At 39.2% G+C, this 23,244-nt stretch overlaps 1 long non-coding RNA gene and 4 other non-coding genes across 5 annotated transcripts; 4 read left to right on the forward strand and 1 right to left on the reverse strand.

Moving 5' to 3' along the window:
• The first annotated feature begins 3,428 nt into the window (after positions 1-3,428).
• Positions 3,429-10,951, forward strand: LOC124103199 (uncharacterized). Its single transcript, XR_006855123.2, has 3 exons — positions 3,429-3,878; positions 10,187-10,312; positions 10,663-10,951. It is a non-coding gene; the product is annotated as an uncharacterized LOC124103199 (long non-coding RNA).
• Trnal-caa (transfer RNA leucine (anticodon CAA)) lies at positions 10,203-10,309 on the forward strand. Its single transcript has 2 exons — positions 10,203-10,240; positions 10,264-10,309. It is a non-coding gene; the product is annotated as a tRNA-Leu (tRNA).
• Positions 10,755-10,826, reverse strand: Trnaq-cug (transfer RNA glutamine (anticodon CUG)). Its single transcript has one exon. It is a non-coding gene; the product is annotated as a tRNA-Gln (tRNA).
• A 3,974-nt stretch (positions 10,952-14,925) lies between the features above and the next one.
• Trnam-cau (transfer RNA methionine (anticodon CAU)) lies at positions 14,926-14,998 on the forward strand. The gene has a single exon. It is a non-coding gene; the product is annotated as a tRNA-Met (tRNA).
• A 4,693-nt stretch (positions 14,999-19,691) lies between these two features.
• Positions 19,692-19,764, forward strand: Trnak-uuu (transfer RNA lysine (anticodon UUU)). Its single transcript has one exon. It is a non-coding gene; the product is annotated as a tRNA-Lys (tRNA).
• The last annotated feature ends 3,480 nt before the right edge of the window (positions 19,765-23,244 follow it).

Raw genomic sequence — 23,244 nt, forward strand, 5'->3', positions numbered from 1 at the left:
ATCCTCACAAGGAGGTAGACTTTGTTTTATTTTGAACTATGAGGATGTTGATCCATTACTTTCATTGAAATTATAATAAAATATCCAGCGCATTGGGTTGTTGTATTGAATAGAACCTAAAAAATGCTCATTTCTTTCTGTAGAGAAACACTGAAAATCCTGTGATTGTAGGGGTCTTATAGTTCCGAAAATCCATTCTCTTATCCAGTAGACGTCCTACTCTTACATTGCCCCCTCATCCCTGAGTTGGTATTTCCTACTTTCCTTTGGGATTTTCTTAGTATTGTTCTTTTATCTGAGCAAGAGGAGCTTCTCCTTCCCAAACATCACTTAAGAGGATTCCATTCTGGTCCTCTTACCTATGGGGCACGAAATCCAGGCACTGAATGGACTAGCCAACCCTAAGCCTACCTTTCCCTCTGAATCATACTCTTGAGTGCCCAGTGTTGAAACCTCAAGTGTAAATCACTTTAGAGCATTTCAGTAAAATGCCAGGCCACATCAAAGTTTTATCCTGGTTTGAAATTGAGTCACAATTGAGATTTGGAGAAATTAAGTGTATTTCTACTCTGATTTACTTTGAAAAGAATAAAATGTCAAAACAGTGTATAAATACAAAAGATATGATGGTAGATAAGGCTACCTATCATATCCTTATTTTAGGGACACAGGCCTGGAGATTGACTTTGTTTTTTAGGATTGATTGTGTAGTCCTGCTTCCCCACATGTTGAAGTTTGAGCATTAGAGAAGCACACTGAGGCAAGCATATGAAGCAGGATTTATTTAAAAAGGGGTAACATAGACTTCTGTCTGGGAGGAAGAAGGGGCCCCTTAGCTGGTATCCTAATAAGTGAGGTGTTCTGCCCTTTTTGTATGCCTTTCCCCACTTATCTTTCTCCTTCCCGCATAGGTGACTAGGCCCAGGAATGCTTGGTAGGAGGGCCAAAAGGTGGGAAACAGGTGGGCTGAAGGGGGAAGGGCAGGATGGAGTAGCCAAGTACACATTAACAACCTTATAGCTCCTTGTAGAGGGGAAATTCCTGGGACTGGTTACCTTGGCAACTGGTTGGAGCTGGGGCAGGTTCTTGATTAGGGTAGAGGAAGGGCTCTGAAGGAATTAACATTTTAATCCCTCAGGGGACAGTCTCCAAAGTCCTTTCAAAATTGGCCTCCTTGATCCAACCTGACTCGATTTACCTATCTACACTGACTGACTGTCTAATTCTGGCTTCATTATCTTAGCCCCTCATAACTTCTGGAGGCAGATGATCTGGAAGTAAAGAATTGAAGAACAAAATAGATTAGCGGGATGGTGTGGGAGTAAAGGAAAGGGAAGATTTATATTCCGTAATCACTATTAGTCCCCTTTCTTAAATGATTACTATCTTCCTTTCACCCTATAGATTTAATTCAATTATGATCTGCTCTATTGATCAAGTTGCCTGTTCATTTTAATTTTTGTTACTATACCCTGACCTATATCATTGAAACAATGTATCAGTTTGCAAATGTTTTTGAAAAGAATTTGTAGCCAGATAAATGCAACCCTTTCAGGTACTTGTCTCTTTGTAGTCTTTTTCTCCAATCCATTTATGTATCACCTCCAAGGAGATAATCATCCTTAAAAACTATAGTGCTTTTTTCATTCTTTCACTTCTTATTCAGAAATCTTCAAAATTTCCCTTTTGTCTACAAAACATTGACTAAACTCTTTGATCTACAGGCCCTATAAATAATATATATGGATTAATAAAATGTTTTAAAGTAATTTTCTATTTGCTAACTTTCCTCAATCTACATTGCCTAAGGGAACTAGTGATTTCTGTTGTATTGGCTAAATCCAGGGAATCTTTGACAATCTCCATTTGACATCTCACAGGCATTTGACACTGTTGACACCCTCTTGTCTTCCAAGCAGCAAACTGAATAGGACTCCATGAGACAGAAAATATTTCTACTTCCTCTTATCTCCTCTTATCTACCCTTAGCCAAGAGATACTTTTCAGAGTTAGTCTGGAAAAAATAGGAAAAACACAAGGTACAACACATAATGTAAAAAATAGCCAACAGATTGATGGAACACAATAAGAAATTGAGACATAGACCACAATGTCAATAAGAGTTTAGTATAAGAGAAAGAAAAAAATTGCAGATTGGTGCTGTACATTCAGTAAATGATCTTGGAATTATTAACAAGCTGTTTGATAGGAAAAAAAAATCACATCTCACTTGTTACACCAAAATATATTTTAGATCAATTCAAAAAACTTTAAAAAAAAAAAAGTTTCAATTTAAAAAATTAACCCAGCGGGCTGGGGCTGGGGCTCAGTGGTAGAGCGCTTGCCTAGCATGTGCAAGGCCTGGGTTCAATCCTCAGCACCACATAAAACTAAATAAATAAAATAAAGGTATTGTGTCCAACTACAACTAAAAATAAAATAAAATATCTTAAAAAAAAAAAAAATCAACCCAGCCAGCTGGGGTCATGGCTCAGTGGTAGAGCGCTGGCCAAGCATGCATGAGGCACTCACTGGGTTCCATCCAGGCACCACATAAAAATAAACAAAATAAAGGTATTGTGTCCATCTACCATATATATGTAATATATATATATTACATTATATATATATATATATACCGCAGTCCGGCTGCAGCAAAATAACCGAGTGGGGGGGGGGGTGATGAGCAACTTGTGTAGATTGATACAGCAGAAGAGGGAGCCGTTTATTGCAGGACAGGAGCAGTATTTATACATTCCACACAGCTTATCTAATTAGCATGAACTAGATACATTAGTCAACCAATAAGAAATCTCCACACTTAATGGCTCGCTTTTGTTACTTCTCAAACCACTCCCTCTGGCATTTTGCCAGGCACCATCCAGACTTGTTTACGAACTCTAACATTCCCCTGGCAAAATGCCAGGTGTAATTTTGACTTGTTTACAGACTCTAACATTTCCCCCTTTTGTTTAATATAAATAACGACCATAGTGGTTTTTACAGAAACACCATAAATAACCTGCTACAAACAGAAAGGGAGGATACAAAATGCCACAATACCAAGCCAATTGATGGCTCCATGCAAGAAGCCCTTGGAAAAATTATACCAGCAATGACAGCGTTAGCAAAGATACCGAGTTACAATTTGTTGTAGATTACAGTTTGTTGTCTCAGTCCAGATAAAGCAGTGTCTCAATAGATTAACTCACAGTCCAGGTAAGTTCATAGTCCAGGTAAGTTCTGCAGGAAGCTAGCTTAAATCACAGTCCAGGTAAGTTTTGCAGGCAGCTAGCCTAAGCTGTAGTAGCAGAAACAGCAACAGCTCCGAAGTGTCGTCTGTTTCTCAGCTGAAGTTTCGTCCGGTTTTCAGCAACACTGGAAATTCTTCCACCTTGGTCTTTACCGGCACTGGGACGAAGGCTAAAGAAAATCCTGTAGCATTCTACTAAGAAAACAACCTTCTGAACAATTTAGTATATTATCTCAAGGTTTTTTACATTTGAAATAAGCATTAATAGTGCTCATTACTCATCAGCTTCCAGGTGTGGGAGAACCATTGTAGCTTAGTTATTGGCATTGAAAATGACCAAACATCAGGGACGCTGGTAGTGTCTTCTGTTGGCTGTAGCGCCTGGGTAGCCCCAGATCGCCCTGGGGAGTGTCCCGGACTCAAACTGCTACTGGGCACAGGGAGCAAGAGCCTGCGAGACTGTGCCTCCAGGTCAGGTCTAGATTTGGGCTCGCAGCAGTGGAAGAGCCAGCTCCCCGGCCAGGAGGCGGGAAGGGCCAGTCGCCGCCGCCTCTTGGAAAATCCTTGCTGCGCTGTGACCAGCTTGCACACTCGGCAGCCGCCTCTCCGCTTCACGCACCCTCCGGTAATGAAAAGTATTTAGTAATAGCCTTTTGCTGCAACTTTTTTCCTGATAATCCTTCTTCTTCTGAACTTTCTTTTTCTTTCTGACTAGAGTTCCTGGGCTCTTATCAACACATGCCCTAATTATTCTTGGTTTCACTGGGGTGCCTCCTTCCCTTAGTAATTTACTTCTCACCCCTTCCATATTTTCATCACAAAGACAATACAACATTTCAAGACAAAACAAGACACAAACATACTGTATCAATCTTCTCCATTTTCTCAAAATCGCCATTTTTTCTCTTGCCCTATCTGCCTGGGGACGAGCAGATTTGCTCCCGTCCTATCTATGGACGGGAAGCTTTTTTTTTCCCCCGTCACTTACCCCCGAGTGTCCTGGGGCTCCCCATAACGGGCCACCATCTGCCGCAGTCCGGCTGCAGGGGGGGGGGGGTGACGAACAACTTGTTTACGTTGATACAGCAGGAGTAGGAGCCGTTTATTGCAGGACAGGAGCAGTATTTATACATTCCACACAGCTTGTCTAATTAGCATAAACTAGATACATCAGTCAACCAATAAGAAATCTCCACACTTAATGGCTCGCTTTTGTTACTTCTCAAACCACTCCCTCTGGCATTTTGCCAGGCACCATCCAGACTTGTTTACGAACTCTAACATTCCCCTGGCAAAATGCCAGGTGTAATTTTGACTTGTTTACAGACTCTAACATATATATATGTAATATATATGTATACATGTGTGTATATATATATATATATATATATTGTATTTTATTTATTATATATATTGTATTTATTATATATATATATATATATATATATATATATATATTGTATTTTATTTAGAGATGGGGGTCTCATTGAGTTGCATAGTACCTCACTTTTGCTGAGGCTGGCTTTTTAACTCGCAATCCTCCTGCCTCAGCCTCCTGAGCAGCTGGGATTACAGATGTTCGCTACTGAGCCTGCTTTCTGATTGATTTTTTTTTTAATATTTATTTTTTAGTTTTCGGTGGACACAACATCTTTGTATGTGGTGCTGAGGATGGAACCCGGGCCGCACGCATGCCAGGCGAGCGCGCTATCGCTTGAGCCACATCCCCAGCCCTTGATTTTTTTTTTTTAATTTTTTTTTAGTTGTAGATGGACACAATACCTTTATTTTATTTATTTATTTATTTATTTTTATATGGTGCTAAGGATTGAACCCATTGCCTCCCACATGCTAGGCAAGTGCTCTACCCCTGACTACCATCCTAGCTCAACCTGATTGACTTTAAAAAATTTCTTTCTAAATGTTACTCCAATCCAGAAGCCACAAATTGATTGATTTGATTACATAAATGTGGAGACCAACCTCGCATGTGACTGAGTTAACTCTCCTGCTGGGCGATGTGGCATCTGGCACCCATGCTGCTAGACTGCCCCGCTCTTCTAGGGTTCGAGTGACTGTCTTCCTGCTCGGTGTGTCTTCCTATAGCCCCATGGGTAGGGCTATGCTCACCTATTCCTTTGTAATATTACCCCTTGCCCTGTTTAGGATAAAATGTTCCATGGAAGTGCCTAGTGTGAGTCCCCTTCCCTTACTGTGCCCTTGGGTGTGGCCTGCTGCAGTCAACCTGCTGACAGTGGACATCATGAAGCTGGACTCGGCCCCCTGAAACCTGACCCCTTACCTCATTTGAATAGCTTCTCCTCAATAAAAGGGGTTAGCACACATGCATTTGTGTTTGTGTGTCTGTGTGTACACGTGTGTGCACACTCGCTCTCTCTCTCTCTCTCTCTCTTCCTGCAGACCCTTAAGGTCAGAGGACCCCTCACAGCGACCCCAAAGAAAATGGTATTTGTGTCTCTTGTGTGGTTATTTTGCGCAGTCCAGTCAACCCAGTTTTCCTGGAGTGACACCTGAGCCTTTTAATAGCGAGAACAGAAACTCGACACATAAAATTAAAAATCAAACAATTTCTACATGAAAAAATACCTCAAAATATTTGAATGCTAAAGGAGAACTGGGAAGATATTTTTAACAAATAAGACCAGATGAATTTCCTTAAAAGATCTTTTTTTTTTTTTCTGTGAGAGCACCAGCTATCCTGAGGAAAACTTCAGAGGGAATCAGCTACTAGATGGTTCGATTAGTCTTTACCCCTATACCTAGGTCAGACTACGAATTTGTGGATTTGCATGTCAGGACCCCTACGGACCTCCACCAGAGTTTCTCCTGGCTTTGGCCTGTCCAGGCATAATTGATCATCTTTCAGGTCCTAGATGAATGGATAAAGAAACTGTGATATACATACACACAATGGAATATTACTCAGTCTTAAAGAAGAATGAAATTATGGATTTAAAGGTAAATGATGGACCTGGAGTATATATCTTGTTACGTGAAATAAGCCAATCTCAAAAAACCAAAGGCCAAATATTTTCTCTGATATGTGGATGCTAATCAATAATGAGGTTCAGGGGGCAAGGAAAGAATGGAGGAATTTTGGATTGGGCAGAGGGGAGTGAGGGGAGGGGAGGAAGTATGGGACTGGGAAGGATTGTAGAATGAGACAGATACTATTACCCTATGTACATGTATGATTGCACAAATGATGTGACTCTGCATCATGCATAACCAGAAAAATGAAAAGTTGTGCTCCATTTGTGTACAATGAGTCGAAATGCATTCTGCTGTCATGTATAACTAATTGAAACAACAATAACAAAAAAAGACAAAATACTTTGACAAGTAAAAACAAAAAGAGAAGGAAAATGAGTAAAGTATATGAACAGATGGTTCAAGGGAAAAGAATAAATGGCCAATAAACCTTTTTTAAAATATTTAATTTTTAGTTGTATTTGGACACAATACCTTTATTTTACTTATTTATTTTTATGTGGTGCTGAGGATTGAACCCAAGGCCTCGCACATTCGAGGCCAGCACTGTGTCACTGAGCCACAACCCCAGCCCCACCAATAAACCTTTGCATAGTGGTGATACTCCTTTTAATTTATAATGTTATGAAAGATGGGAGACCTTGACAATACTCAGTATTGTTAAGAAAGTGAAAATAAAGGGGATAGGATGAGATGGGGGTTCACTGGATTGGACAGGTTGGCATGGGGGACAGGATGGTGGGGTGGGAATGGGAAAGACAATAGAATAAATAATAACTTTCCTATGTTCATATATGAATATACAACCAGTGTAATTTTACATCATGTACAACCATAAGAATGGGAAGTTATACTCCAGGTATATATGATATGTCAAAATACATTCTACTGTCATGTATAACTAAAAAGAATAAATTAAAAAGTAAAAAAAAAAAAGAATGTGAAAATATAGATTCCAACACACTGTGGGAATATAAGCGGAAAGAACATCATTGAAAGCAATTTAACAGTAGCTAAGTTTTTAAAAATGCACATACTTTTTGAACCTTCTGTTAGAGTCTGTAAACAAGTCTGGATGGCGCCTGGCAAAATGCCAGAGGGAGTGGTTTGTGAAGTAACACCAGCAAGCCATTAAGTGTGGAGATTTCTTATTGGTTGACTGATGTATCTAGTTTATGCTAATTAAGATAAGCTGTGTGGAATGTATAAATACCTCTGTTGTCCTACAATAAATGGCTCCTACTCCTGCTGTATCAATCTACACAAGTTCTTGGTCACCCCCCCCACCCCCCCACCCCCGCTATTTTGCCCAGCCAGCCGGCTGCGGCAACCTTCTACTCCACTTTTCTTCCATTTGCACAGATGATTGTTTATACAAGTATTGTCCTTACAGCATTGTTTGGATTTGTAAAATACTGGAACCTTCATAAAAATAGTTCATTAGGGAACAAGTTAGTGGAAAATACTATGCAGGCTTACAATGGAGTGCTATGCTTTAACAAAAATGAACGTGTTAGATCAATATATGCCAATATGAATGGAGATCTGAAATTCATGTATTCATTAATTCAACAAATGTTTGTTGAGTGTGCCAGTCATTGTATTGACTATGCCAGGCACTCTTCTAGTCTCCAGGACACTGGGGAACAAAACAAAGTTCTTGAGTTTCTGCAGTTACTTTTTAGAGGGAAAGACAGAAAATAAATAAACTAAGAATCAAATATGAAATAGTGTAAAAGATACCATGAAGAGAAATGAGGCAGGATATGGAGGATGGAAAGTGATGGAGTCTTATTAGGTGATCAGGGGAAGTTTCTCTGATAAGGTAGCAAAATAGCTACTGCAGTTTTGAATCTCAAATCTGAATATCAATGGCATTTATTTCAGAAAAATTAAAACATGTTCACACAAAAATCAGCACAAAGCACTATTCATAACAGTCAAGCTTGGAAACAACTGCATATCCTTGAATGGCAAGTTGTTATATAAACTATGGTATATCCGTACCATGGAACACTAAAAGTGAATGAACTATTGAAACAATTTAAATGGATCAATTTAAATGCAAATTGTGCCAGGTAAAAATATAAATTTCAAAAGGTTACATACAATCTGTATTATTCCACTCATAACATTCTTTCTTTCTTTTGACATGTCAAAATTATAGAGCTAGGGAACAGACTAGTAGTTGCCAGGGTTTACAGAGGGGAAGGAAAGAAGTATCTGAGGCTTTAAGATGGTAGCACCAGAGAACCTTGCAATGGAACAGTTCTGTCTTGATTGTGGTGTTGGTTGTATGCTATTTACATATACAATAAAATTACATGGAACTAAACACACAAACACATGAATGCATATGAAAATGGTGAGAAATAAATATCAGTAGATTATATCCATATCAATTTCCTGGTTGTGGCCTACACCTATAGTTCTAGTTACTCAAGAAGCTAAGGGAAGATCTCTTGAGTTCAGAAGGTCAATACCAGCCTGGGCAACATTGTGAGACCCTGTTTCAAGAAAAAACAAAACAAAACAACTAACCCTAACCTTAACCCCAACCCTAACCCTAACCCTTACCTTAACCCCAGCCCTAGGATCTTCATTTTTTGATGTTTTGTGATGACATGCCTCAAAGGGTTGCCTCTCTACATATTATTCAGGACATTTGGTGGACTTTAAATCTGTAGATTTGAGGTCTTTAGTTCTGAAAAATAATTTTATATCTATTGTCTTTATCTCATTTCCTTCATTTTCTCCTCTTTTCTGGAGGCCCCAGTAGTATGAGGATAAATCTTTTATTCTACACTATTATTTTCTTATTGATCCTCTTCCATTTCTCATTCTTCACCCTACTTTCTAAGAGATTTCTCCAACTTTATTTTGAAATTTACAAAAATAATTCTGCCATTATAATATTAATTTTAAGAGTTTCCCTTGCCTTCTCTTGTTTCATTAGTGCAATATCTTCTTTCTTCTCCTTGAGGATTTAATTGTAATTTTTTAAAAAGACATCCAAATTCTTGCATTTGTATTAGTTTCCTCTTAGATCCTCCCGACCTGTTTGTATTCATCCTTGTCTTTATTGTAGAAATATTTCCAAAAAAGATCTGGTTGTCCTTGATTGTCATTCATATTTAACATTATGAATGAAAAATCGGATGCTGGGTGTTCTGTAGATCTGGGCCAAAATTTTGGACTGGAGATTCTTTAGATATCACATTGATACCTGGCCATTTCTTCGGAGGACCTTTATAAATGTCTGTGTCTGTTGTTATCTGTAGTACTAGTTTGCAGTAGTATTCACCTCAGCAGAATGAACTTGTTTGTCTAGTTCTGCAAGTTTGGTGAAGGGATCTGGGGATGTTGGCTCTCTGTTGATATTTCCTTCTGCCATTATGTTTTTTCACATCAGCTATTCTCCCTCTTTCAACTCCCGATCAGACCAACTCCTGTTACTTTTACAGCCAGTCTTCCTGCTCAAGGCCCCAGTCGCCCACTCATCCTGCCCTTCTTGTCTACATAGGCTTACTCACATGGTCCATATCTCTGGATCACTTTCCTGCACAACTCGCTTGGTTTGCCATGCAGCATTCGGAACCGAGCCCGTGCTTTGTGTCCTTTCACATCACGGATAAAGGGGACTTTCTTGCCTAGTCTGGAGTCAGTGCCATGTTGTTGGGATCTTCACGCTTCTGTACACTGGGCATGGGAGGAAGTGAGGGGAGAGAAACTTTAAATTCTAGTCCGGATTAGGAGGAAAACCTCACGAGTTGCTCAGAATTTCTGATTTTACGAAGAAAGAGGATTCAGTTTACTTATAACGACTCGTATTTCTATTTCTTTGGTTAAACTATTTTTTTTAAATGTAGTAGTTTGCACTGTGTGGACATTCATTACAATTGAAGAATATAATGATTTCAGAAAAACCTCCGGGTGTGTCAGGATGGCCGAGTGGTCTAAGGCGCCAGACTCAAGCCTTGCTTCCTCCTGTTTGAGGGTTCTGGTCTCCGAATGGAGGCGTGGGTTCGAATCCCACTTCTGACACAGGTACTTTTGTTTATTTGAGGTCCATAATTTCAGCCATTTCTTTACTCTTATTCTATTTTTTTTCCTGTTTAATATTAACTAAAATGACGGACCTTTACTGAGATCGGTCCTCTTCCTTTTCCTGTTTGTTTATTAATCACAAAGCTCGTTTTGTCCTGTTCTCTGGCCAGCTCATTAAAGTCACATTTACTAAATTCGCTGTAACCTGGGGACATCAAGGGGGAGTAGGAGGTACGAAATTAGTGTGATGGGAACAGAAAGGCTCATTACATATATTCGGTGATTAAAGAATGATTCAGAATTCACTGATTACTGGGACTGCATGTCACATATCCTTTTCTCATTGTCAGAGCTCATCAAAATCTAAAGACTTGGAATTCAAAAGGTGAAAATTACACTGTTTGAGACCAGAGAAAGAGAAGCAAAAGACAGACAATACGAAAGGTTCCACCGAGATTTGAACTCGGATCGCTGGATTCAGAGTCCAGAGTGCTAACCATTACACCATGGAACCCTTCCGGACAAGCTCTGGACACACTGTCCATCTGAGGTCTCTTTGTACTCTTGAAAAATGAACTATATCAAACAAATTGAAAATGAAATATCACTTTAAATAAAAGCTCTGTATTTGCATCCTAATTAATGTAATATAATTTTTACAAGGGTATTTTTTTTTTCCGGATAGAAAATATCCCCACTTTCCAGCGGCCGGGCGTTAGAAACGCCAAACGTAGGTTGGGAGGGGGAGGGGAGGAGTCACACACTGTTTCCACTGCTGCTTCTTCCCAGGTTTCTTTCCTTCCATCTCAGGAGGGGCGGGATTTGATTCAAGAATATTGTTACCTCGGGAGACTAATTTCCTTTCATTTCCGACCCATGAAAGGACAAACTTGATTTTAGCCCCAGCGTTTGAAAGGGAACAATGACATATATAACATAGCCCTTTTTCCGCGTCACTGACTCATTTTATCGGTTTCTGAAGACATCTAGAGCTAACTCCGTCTATCTTAGTGCTTCCCCTCAGTTGTAATCATGAGTCTGAACTTTTAAAATCTATCTTTCCTCTCCAAAGTGCCGTAATTACAGGACAGAATCTTCACTCTGCTTTAATATAGCCCAAGGTCTGGTACTTAATTGAAGTTCAGTGTTTGTTCCATGAATGCATAGATGAAAGGGTGAGTGAATGAATGAACGAATGAAGGGCAGATGGATGGACAAACGAATGAATACTCAGTAGGGTAGCCCAGCCTCAGATTTTTTTGGAGAATTTCTTTTTGCCTTCATTCCATAGGCTAATTCTGACAAGTCTAAAGGGAGTTAAATCCTCCTTCTCCCCTTCCTCTTCTTTTTCCATTTCGTTCTTGGCTTTCCCGGTCCCAGCACCAAGTGGATACCCAGGAATCCTGGAATCATTTTCTGGCATCCATTCTTTTGAATGTCTTCATCCAAGCAAGGTGCCTGTTAAAAAAAAGTCAATTAATAGAAATGGAATTGAATAGAGTTTTGGGAAATAGTGTAGTGTGAAATCCAAAGACTTCTGGATAGGTGATTATAAAGTCCTCTCAGGTGCATACTCCCTCCCTTTGTAAACATAAACTCTCCATACTATCTGCTGGAATGTCCTAGCCTTAAAAGATGGTTTATACTATCTCAGATCTAGTTAAGGTCTTTCTTCCCTAGCTCTGGTGGCACCCTTTTTACTTCACAAACCACCACCTTGTTTAAGAAAGAAGGAAGGAAAGAAAAGGAGGGGAGGCTAACAAGCTGGGGATGTAGCTCAGTGATGGAGTGCTTGTTTAGTATGCACATAGGCAGATCCCTAGCACCAAAGGTGTGAGGGTGTTCATTAGTTTAAATATGACACCAGAACCTCAAAAGCCTACTTTTGAACTGTAGGTTTTAAATTTCCCTCCAAAGAAGGAAAAAGGGAGTAAGTCTAGATGACTATTCTCTCTTTCACCTTTGGAACTTTATCTTCTGGAAAGAACAATGAGTAGAGACCTGGAAAATAGAGGGCATGGGTGGATTTATTTATTCTTGAGTTTGAGGTTAAGAAGGCTTAACTATTTTCTTGAAATTGCCCATAATTGGCTCACAGATATTGCAAAATGAATGCAAACACATGAAAGTCACCAAGGAGAATGAGTAGTGGAAGAGATATCTGAGTTCCACAATCTAGAAACAGCTGTTTCCTGGTAATCTAAGCAAGAATGGTTTGCAGTTACTGGTAGTAGAGCTCAGTCCACGAAAAGCATACTTGCATACTTGCTCTTGGTATAATCAATGATCTGGAACCTAACTCAGCAGGAGTGTCCTGTTGGAGGGACTTAATAACACATAATACACCTAAAACTTAAGATCTCATTGTTTTCCATCCAGGCTCCTCATCTCTGTATGATTTGCACATTTCTCAAATTGGAAAGACATTGTTTCGTGTATTTATTCACAAAAACTTACCATAAGTACTAATTTTCATGACGTGGGAAAGAGAAAAATGATTCCGCTTTTGACAAAATTTATAATGTATGGGAAAAAGCAGACAATTTCAGAAAACTTTTCAAGAAGTATGGTTAGTGCTAAAATAAGTGATGGATTGAGTGATAACAGAGTGTACCCAAAACATACCGAGAGGAATACCCAATTAAGAATAGGTAATATGATTAGAAGCTGCCAAAAAAAAAAAAAAAAAAAAAAAAGATGATTGAGCCCAGATCTGATTTGTGTTCCCAGCATGCTGTCTTTCTTCTTTGCTGCACTCATCAGATTGAGTTTTTTTTTAAATTTCTTTATGAATTCATTAATTCACTTATTGAATTTGTAAAATAAATATAAACTCATTATTTTAACAACTCAAACAAATGTTGAAAATAAAATTTATAATCTCTTTTCCTCTCTCCTGATAACATCACTGGTAACAATCTGAACTGTGCCCTTTCTATACATTGTTCTTTTGTATTATTGTGTAGCACTCTTTTTTTCTGGTAACAATATATCTCAGATGTCATTCATAGTGTTTTTTTTTTTTTTTTTTTTTTTTTTTTTTACAGTAATGTGTCATATTAGGGCCATCATTAAAGGCTTATTTTCTCCATTAGGCTCCAGGGCGGGAATCATCTTTCCTATCCCCCTCATCATCCTCAGCTGCTAAATGTAATCCTGAACCTTGTGGGAGGGAGACTTCAAGCTAGGCTTCCAGGAGAAAGCAATTTCTAGGGTGAGGCCTAGAGGATGAAGAAAAGCGATGAGGACGGAGGCAACTGCTAGCAGTGGCCCCAGAAAGAAAGAGACGCACCGGGAGACTTGAGCGTCCCTAGCTAGTGGAATGTAAAGGGGCAGTCGGGAGGCGAAGAATGGGGTCTTTTGCAGAGTCGCCTCAATTCAGATCAGGGTAATCCGGGTTCAGATTATGAAATGATTATGTATCATCGCTGTGGCAATGCTAAGAATAGGGTCTTCTCCGGGATCTGACAGATTTTTTGCTTCAGTGGTGTAGGCAGGACCCGTCTCAAGGTGAAAGCGGATTCAGGGAGACTGAGGATCATCTCTTTATTTAATAATAGAATAAGGAAGTACTGAGGTTTATGCAGGCCTAGATAAGTAACTGATACATAGTAGGTGCAAAATAATACTTTTAAAATAAACAAATGAATTAAATAAAAGCCTGTTATACCTTGGATAGTTCTGGGTGATGAAACTACAATGATGATTAAGGGATATTACACAATAGGTACTCAGTAAGTACTCGTTAAATGAAATAATTAGTTGAAGCCCTATTACGTATCAGCTTTAGAGACAATAAATATGTGTGACCTCTGGCCTGGGAAAACAGGTAATGGAAGGAGAGGAACCTGCCTGAATAGGGAAGTTGTGAGAACTGTCTATTGGCTATGAAAAAAGATAAAACGGACCAGTGTCCTTGGGATTCGTACCCACGTCCTTAAAGGGGTGGAATCATTCGTAGGGATTTAGACAGCTCGGCTAGTACTTCCTCCTTACCGAGTTCCTGAAATATTTTGCCTATTTCCAGTACTTTCTCGGCTACCTTTTCCCACTCTCTTTTGCTAATTAGTGGCAGGCCCTCCCTTTAGCTCTCCATCACAACCCGGGAACTCCCTTACTCCCAACAGCATTCCGAGGTGACTCCTGACCCAACGCCGCGGGAGGAGAGGGAGGGAGGCTCTCGGCAATCTCCAAAACCGGAGGAAGGTGTTACACCCACTGAGGTTGGACCGGTTAAATAAGCCCTCGGATTTCGAGTGTAAGCAAGTCTGGGGTCGTTGGTTTGAACCGGTTGCTGCTAGAGAAAAATAAGGAAGAATCCTGAGACCTTTTTAAAAATCTGCCCTCTTTTCATTCGGTTCAGGACATGTGTGAAATCTGGACTCAGTTGCCCTTACAGTCCTTAGAGTCTCCGCAGAAAGATTCGCAGGGAAAGGGATTGAATTTGGATGTCGGTCCCTGCCTTTTCTGCGTGCCTTTGTCATACAAACCGTTTTAGACACTAATTAAACCACAGTTTTACATTACTTTGGAAAACTATGATTCGGAACATTTATAGTAGTTTTTTTTCCAGTAACATTGGTAAATTATCCGTGTGAAGCTGTAACAAGGTTGCCTCCTTAGCGCAGTAGGCAGCGCGTCAGTCTCATAATCTGAAGGTCCTGAGTTCGAACCTCAGAGGGGGCAACGCAAGTTAGTTTTCCTTCTGCCTAACATAAAGGAAGGAAACCAGTGAAGGAAGCTCCATAACCTCCTCCGCTTTTTTCCCTCTCTACCTTTTTCCGTAGGAAAATGTACTATACGTCTTTTCTTAAAAGCAAGACATATGCTTTAATGAGTTTGAAGGGGTAGTGTGCTGTTTTCCTGAGAAATGTGATGTTAAATTAAAAAACGGAGACTTTCACTAAGGATATTCCAAAATTCATTCTTTCTTTTTTTCTTTTCTTTTTTCTCATAACAGTTGGAGATGGAGGTAGAGGAGAGTTGAAAATGCCTTTCAGGCATTCTTTGTTACAAAAACACTAAGGTCAAGAAACTCACGGGGCCAAGAGTGTGAAGAGAGGGATGAGAGGATGGAAGGTTGTTGTACTGGAATTGTGGAAGGTGTTGCATACTATGAAATATGTTGCATTAATTATTGATTTTTTTAAAACCAGTCCTCTGGAATTGTTTATCACCAGGTCACCACTGATGACCATTCTTTCTCTCTCTCTCTCTCACTCACACACACACACACACACACACACACACACACACACTTTACCAAAGCAAAACAACACAAAACTTTTCCCTCAGTCTTCTTGCATTGAACCGTTTTTCCTGCCCCGTTGCTGGTGGCTGGAGTTCTAAATTATTCAAATTATAAGATGCAGGAAATGGTAAAAGAGAAACAAGAAGAGGTGAAGTAGATAAACTGGTATTTAAGATAAGCACCCAATTCAATAATGAACAATATCAATATTTAGTATCCTGCTTTCAACATCTCAGTTTATGTAGCAGGAAGTATTCAATAGATTTTTATTCCACACTTACTATGCACTGTTCAAGTCTGTGTTTCCTATGGCTCAGTTCTTTCATTGGGCACAGTGGTGCAAGCCTGTAATTCCAGCGACTTGGAAGCCTGAGGCAGGTCACATTCAAAACTAGCCTCAGCAACCTACAGATACTCTGTCTCAAAATAAAAAAAATAAATAGGGCTGAGGATATGGCTTAGTGGTTATTCGCCCTTAGGTTCAATCTCCCATACCAACTCACCCCAACGCCCCTGCAAAAAAATATCTTCTCGCTCAGCTTCAAATCCGTCCTCCTATATGCTGTTCTGTGATGTTGGGGCTGGGTGTCCACAAATTACTTTTTTTTAAGTATTTATTTTTTAGTTTTCCGCGGACACAACGTCTTTGTTTGTATGTGGTTCTGAGGATCGAACCCGGGCCGCACGCACGCCAGGAGAGCGCGCTACCTCTTGAGCCACATCCCCAGCCCTAAACTACTTTTTTCAACTCTGGAAGTCTGAAGGAAAAAGAAGGGACTGCTTTTTTGATTTTTGCTCTTCCTGTCAAGTTGTTGTAACAATGGCAATTGACTCCTTCCCAACTTTCATTCTCTTTATGGATTCCCAGAACATCCCATTATTGAAATACTAGCAGCAGAGGTAACAGCAGCTGGCCAGTAATTTGTCTTCAGAAGTCCCAACCTCTTCCTTTTTGTTCCCCCAGCCCTGAGAATGAGTAGTTACTTTATTATGTCTGAGTTACCACACTGTATCCAGTTGAAATGCCTAGTGTTATTTCTTTTCTTTTTGGTACCAAGTATTGATACTAGGGGTGCTTAACCACTGAGCTACATTCCCAGCCCTTTTTCTTTTGAGGCAGGGTCTTGCTAAGTTGCTTAGGGCCTCGATAAATTGCTAAGGCTGGCTTTGAACTTGCTATTCTCCTGCCTTAGCCTCCTGAGTCCCTGGGATTACAGGAACATGCTATCATATCCCCAGTTTAGTGTTATTTCTTAACTGGACCCAGTCTGCTAATAAGTTGTTGGAGGTATAACACTGTGCAAAAGCTCCTGCTCTCATGGATTTACATTTTAACGGAAAAATGGGGAATGACAGATAATAAACTCTTAACCAAATATATGTCAGTAATACATGTTAGGAAGAAAAATGAAATCAGTGGGGAAAAGAATACAGAATAAAGGGGCAGGGAGAGAATATTTGATAATAAAGAGTGACTAGGGAGGTCTTTCTGATAAGGAGACATTTGAGCAGAGAACCAGAGGAAGTGAGTAGGTGAGCTATGAGGCTATCAGGGGGAATAGAATTGCAGGCCAGAGGACAACAGGTAAAAAGGGCTTGGCAAGAAACTTGTTGGAATGTTCAAGGAATAGCAAGAAGACAGGTATGGTTTAAGGTCAGTGAATGAGCAAGGAGGAACCTGACAGGAGAAAAGGTTATTAGTGTAAGTGTAGTTCATGTAGAGTCTTAGGTCATAATAACAATGAGAGAGTTTATTTCAGAGATGAAAAAAAGAAACTAAATTAGTAAACTAACATCAAGTAATTAAATTAGGAAATTCAGGAGAAATTGTAGAAGTCAACCAGATCTAAATTTATTTAGGTTTTATAAAGTTGTGACTTTAGACTGACTGGATGACTCTCTGTGGCCTTCTTGACTTTCACACTGAGGAAGCAAGCTGCCATGTTGTAGAAGCCCATGTGGCAAGCAACTTAGAGTGGCTTTCAGCCAATATCTAGCAGGAACTGAGTGTCCTCAGGTCAATAGCTTTTGAAGGACTTAATTCTACCAATAACCATGTGAGCTTGAAAGCTGATCCTTTCCCAGTTGAGCTGTCAGATGATACCTTAGTCCTACCTGTCAGACACCTTGTGAGGACCTTGAAGGAGAGGATGCAGCTTAGTCAGACTCAGGTTCCTTCCTCTTAGAAATTGTATCTTCTGTGGACTATCATTGAAGATGTTACTTCCTTCCAACATTCTCCTTGTTTTTGTTTGATCATTCAGGGCTGGCTTACTGGTCAGAATTAGCACCAGCTTCCTTGGGTTTCCACAAGGATTATCAAGAACACTACAAATGCTCTAGGCTTCCCAAAGAACTCTCAAAAGATCTTAAGTGCCATTTCCTAGTCTCCTTTATTTCTGCCTTTCCCAGTAACAAGCCTATGTGGGAAATGAGCTACTGAGAAGAATGAATCACATTGACACCTCCTGCTCTCCCAGACCCCAGGGGTGGTGTGGGTCCACAAGTCTTCTTCTTTCTTCATGTTCCTCAGTCTCTCTTCACCATTCCTTCCCATTACCTCATAGTCACTAGGCCAAATCTGCATGATTTTCTTCTGCACAGAGGCCTAATTTATATTTTTGCATAATCTTTTGCCTTACATCCATTCTTTACAGGACACCACTGTGCTATTTTTTAAAATCGTGTAATAATTTTAAAGTGTAATCATGTTGTTCCTTCCTTTAAAATCCTTATAGGCTTCATATTGCTTCTAGGGTGAAGTCTGAACTCTGCACTGCTATTGTAATCTTGGAGCCAATTACTGGTCTGCCTCTGCCTTCCTGACCACTTTTCCTTACACCTACATCAGTACTTTCTCAAGCTCTATGCATTCAAGCTACTTGTGTTATCTTTCAGTCCTCTGAAAATTATGTTTTTTGATTTTCCAGGAATACTGGAGTCAAACCTTTGTGCAATTGAGGGGTTATCCCCACAGTTCTCAGGTGAAACATCACTTTTTGGGAAAAGTTTTCTCTAATCCCTTGAAAGAGGTCATCTTCCCTTATAAATAGTCTTTTGGGGGTGAGGTGGGGTGCATAATTTAGTCTCATTTTAATTTTCTACCTCTCTATTCCCTTTATCCTGATATAAATCTATTAACATTTTCCATTTTATCTTACAGAGGTAATCTTGTAGATTACCTCAACCCTTTTTTTAAACAGTAGCACAAGTAAATACTTAATTGAAAACTTACTATGTGGTAATTATTGTGTCAAATTCAGCCTTTGAAGAAGAAGAAATTTCAGTTGCAGGATTTAAAGGAAGAAAGTAGATGAGAGATTAAAAATTTTGTTTAAGGCTGCACAACCAAAACAACTAAGTACTAATCTACAGTATTTTATTATTCTACACTAATAAAAGTAATAGTAATAACACCTAAATTTTATTGTACCATTAGCATGTTCCAGATATTATTCTCTGAGTTTGCTTACATTATCTCATTTAATTTGAAAACTCAGATCATGAATTTATACTGTTTCTCTCAACATCTTGTAACCTGAAATATTTCTTGAGAGCATTCATCACAATGGCTATTGAAATAGCTTAGTACAGGGCTGGGGTTGTGGCTCAGTGGTAGAATGTTTGACTGACACGTATGAGGTCCTGGGTTCTCAGCATCGCTTCTTGTGTCTATAACAAAAAGTTCTTGAAAAACAAAACAAGCCTTTTGATGGTCAACGTGTGAACCCCATAGGGTTAAAGATGGTCCCTATTCACTGCTGTGAACTCAGGGGAAAGCAGAACACCTTCCTCAAAATAAATTCTCAATACCTATTTGTCCTGTTCTCTTTTTTGTGGCAAGCATTCTGAAAATCATGGGGAGAATGGGGCATAACCTTTGAACATTGACAAGACTGTTGTGATTACTTCTCTACTTATGTAATGCTTTTAGAAATAATAGTTGGGGTTACATTACATAATGTTGGAAGTTTTATTCCACAAATTAGGGAAGAAATAGTTGTGAGACATATTCAGAGAGGCAAATATAGAGTTTAGAATAAAGAAAAGACAAATAGAATAAGAAAAGCCAAAGTGTTTCCACGCAGTTTCACACTAGGAAATATAGAAAAGCCTTTCACTTAAGGGGCCTGGATAGCTCAGTTGGTAGAGCATCAGACTTTTAATCTGAGGGTCCAGGGTTCAAGTCCCTGTTCGGGCGTTTCCTATATCGGCCTTTTTGAACATCAAATTCTGATAAAATCTTTGGAAAAACAGTTTGAAACTTCCATAATGTTCCATAGGTGGTGAAAATGACAGAAAACAAAAACTTTAGGGCTAATTAACCAATTATCTACAGTGTTGTCCGAAGAAAGCTAGGCAAATACGTGGAACCCCTGCTAGAAAAGGCTCAAGACCTTGTGAAGGAAACTAAACTTTGAGGAGTACCAGAACTGAGTTTCTTTGACTGTTAATTCCTTTTTACTGTAACAAAGAAATAAAACAAAGCCAGAGTGAAGTTACTACACCCTTATTGTAAAGGATGTGTTTAATCATTTGTGGAAGTAGAAGTGAGCTACTCAAGAGTTGATTGGAAAATGAGTAGATGAAGAGAATTTTTCTGGATATCCAAATCAATAAAGTAACAAGATAAAAATTAAGTATTACTAATACTATTTATCTGACCAGTGGTATTATAACCTTATTTAGGAAAATGACACACTATATAATCTGAACTGTATGTTTCCATCTGAAACCAGGGTCAAACACATGGGACAACACGACTTTTAGTTGTTTTGATTTGGCTTCACTTTTTAGTGTTGAATGTGCCAGGCTATCATTGCTTGATGTAGTCATTAATATTACTTTATTTCTGTTACTCTGATTATAGCTGCACAGAACAACTTTCTATTATTTGCAGAGTTTATTTTACATAGGAAGTAACAGGCTGATCCACCACTGGTATAGGTATATGTTCACGTTCTGACTTGTAACATCTTTGACATTTGGTTATTGTGAGTCATTTTTGGAAGTCTGAAATGTTCAAGGTGAATTAAAATATAGTTTCTGATTCTGCAAAGGAGAGGAAAAAATTCTGAATGGTAATGGCTCCAACAATGATTAAGCATTCTCTGAGGAGCTGCCTGAAAAGGTTGAGGCCTTTCCTAAATCCTTAACTGCTCCCTTTATCTGTAGCATATGCAAATTCCTGGAACCAGAGGCTGAAGATTCAAATGACACTTTTAAGATGTTTCCTATTAGATGCCTACTAAAGTCTGCATCAGAATAAATTGAGAGACCTATCCTGAAAAATATACCACCAAGGTCCAGACAATTTGGAGAAGCTGCCCAAGGCGAGGGGTATTGTCTGCAAGATGAATTTCATTGTGTGTGATTCCTGAGGGGACTACTGGAAATAATACAAATGTAACGGATTGCAGTAAGATAGATACAAGGAATATGAAAAGAAAACAATGACATTTAAAATGCTAATTAATTATTGACTGAAAATAATTATTGACTGATGCGAGATATTCTTGTTGTTTACAAGATACCATGCTAGGTGCTGGAAATAACAGACTCAGAGATGACTCTAGTGGAATTAACAATCTAGGGGAGTATGTGAGAAATAGAAAAAAAATGGTATTAAAGAAATAAAAAGACAAGGCAACTTTATAAAGTTTCTATGAAGAAAATAGAACAGGTTGAGGTAGTGTGATGGGAGGTCAGTGAGTGAGGGTTGGAATAGTGTATTAGTCTTCTAGGGCTGCCTGAACAAATTACTACAAACTGGAAAGCTTATAACAACAGAGGCTGATAGTCAAAAATGAAGGTATTGGCAGGGTTGTGCTCCCTCTGCAGGTTCTAGGGAAGAATCCTTTATTGGTTACTGAACATCCTTGATGCTTCTTGTGGCAGCACAGTGTCAGTCTGCGCTTGTCTTCAGGTTACTGACTTTCTTCCCTCTGTGTGTCTGTCTTCACATGGTCTTCTTGTAAGGACAATATTTAGGAGCTGTACTAGTCTACCATGACCTAATTTTAACTTATGTAATCACATCTGTAAATACATCACTTCCAAATAAGGCCGCACAGTAAGGTCTCGAAAGCCAGGAATTTTTTTTCCCCAAGCCAAACTGTATGCAGCTTTATGAAAAATGCTTTTCAGAAAAATTATGGAATTTCAGGCAGGATATGGGCAGATAATTGGTAACAGTATACAACAATTTTTAAATTCCCTTCTTGGATGGGCTATCAAAATCAGAAAGCTACTCTAAAATCCAATCGTTTGGCATCACCCTTCTGTAGCTGGTCTGTTTTGGTATCTCCATTTTCAGCAGGTTATTTCCATCCTTGCCTGCATCAGCTTTCCCTGTTTCCCCTTTGGGTACCTTCTCTCCCTTGTTTGTGGGACCTTTTTAGGAGGGATGCAGCAGCACAAGTTTGGTAGGGTCATTCTTGTCTCTTCTTCAACTACATCAGGCATTCTTTTTATTTTATTTTATTTCAGTTGTAGATGAACACAATACCTTTATTTTATTTATTTATTTTTACGTAGTGCTGAGAATCAAACCCAGTGCCTCATGCATGCTAGGCAAGCACTGTACCACTGAGCTACAACCCCAGCCTACATCCAACATTTTTGAAGAACACTATTTAATTAGGTATAGATGGAAAAACTAGGACTAGATTATATAAGGAGGTCATGGCAAGGCAATTTCATGTATGTAAGAAAAAATAAGAATTGCTGGGAAAATTGAATATCCAGTTTTTATCTATCTGTCCCCTCTTTTTTTTTTCTTTTTTCCCAGTGAAGTAAGTTGCATGGTAACATGCTGCCCAAGAAGGAACTGAAATCAAAGGAACTTGGGACAAAACAGCTTGTCCTTTGAGTGGAGAATGATAACCAATACATTACATATCAAAGATAATTATAGAGCCAGGCGCAGGAGGCTGAGGCAGGAGGATTCCAAATTCAAACCCAGCCTCAGGAAAAGCGAGGCACTAAGCAACTCAGTGAAACCCTGTTTCTAAATAAAATACAAAATAGGGCTGGGGATGTGGCTCAGTGATTGAGTACCACTGAGTTCAATCCCTAGTAAACCCCCCCCCCCCCCCCCCCAAAAAAAAAAAAAGATAACTATAGAATACCCACCAGAACTAGGGAAGCAAACAAAAAGAAGAAAGTTGAGACTTTATTTCTTTGATCACATAAATCCAGTCCAATGGTCTGGATTTATAGAAGTAGATGCATACTCAACTATAGCAGCAACTTTATTTCTTTCTCCCTGTCTCCCTGCCCCAGAATTGTTCTTTATTTGCTCATTATAACTACTCAGGCAGTCTTGGGTGACTTTCCAATATGCTTGCATGAAAGCATTATAGCTAGAGATGCCTCCATGCCTTTCTCCCCAGTTTTATGATTTTTTGTCTTTGGCTAGTCTTTAGACATATCTTTCTTACAAAGCAACATTTTAAGGTCTTTAGAAAATAAAAATGTACAAGACAAAACTTTTATATGAGGGAGGGCACAGGCCTGCAAGGAAATAGATATGTGTGTACAAATATAGTGAAGTGCAACAATATGGGGCAGATCTTTGAGGAATATCAAGACATAGATATGTAGGGAAGAACTGCCCACTAAGATAACCAAGAAGACTCAGTGGAGAAAAGGTGAAGAGAAACAAAAACTGATGGATGGG

This window comes from Marmota monax, unplaced genomic scaffold (genome assembly GCF_021218885.2).
Source record: "Marmota monax isolate L192 unplaced genomic scaffold, Marmota_monax_Labrador192_F-V1.1 WCK01_AAM20220418_F8-fsc00280, whole genome shotgun sequence".
Classification (NCBI taxonomy): Eukaryota; Metazoa; Chordata; class Mammalia; order Rodentia; family Sciuridae; genus Marmota; species Marmota monax.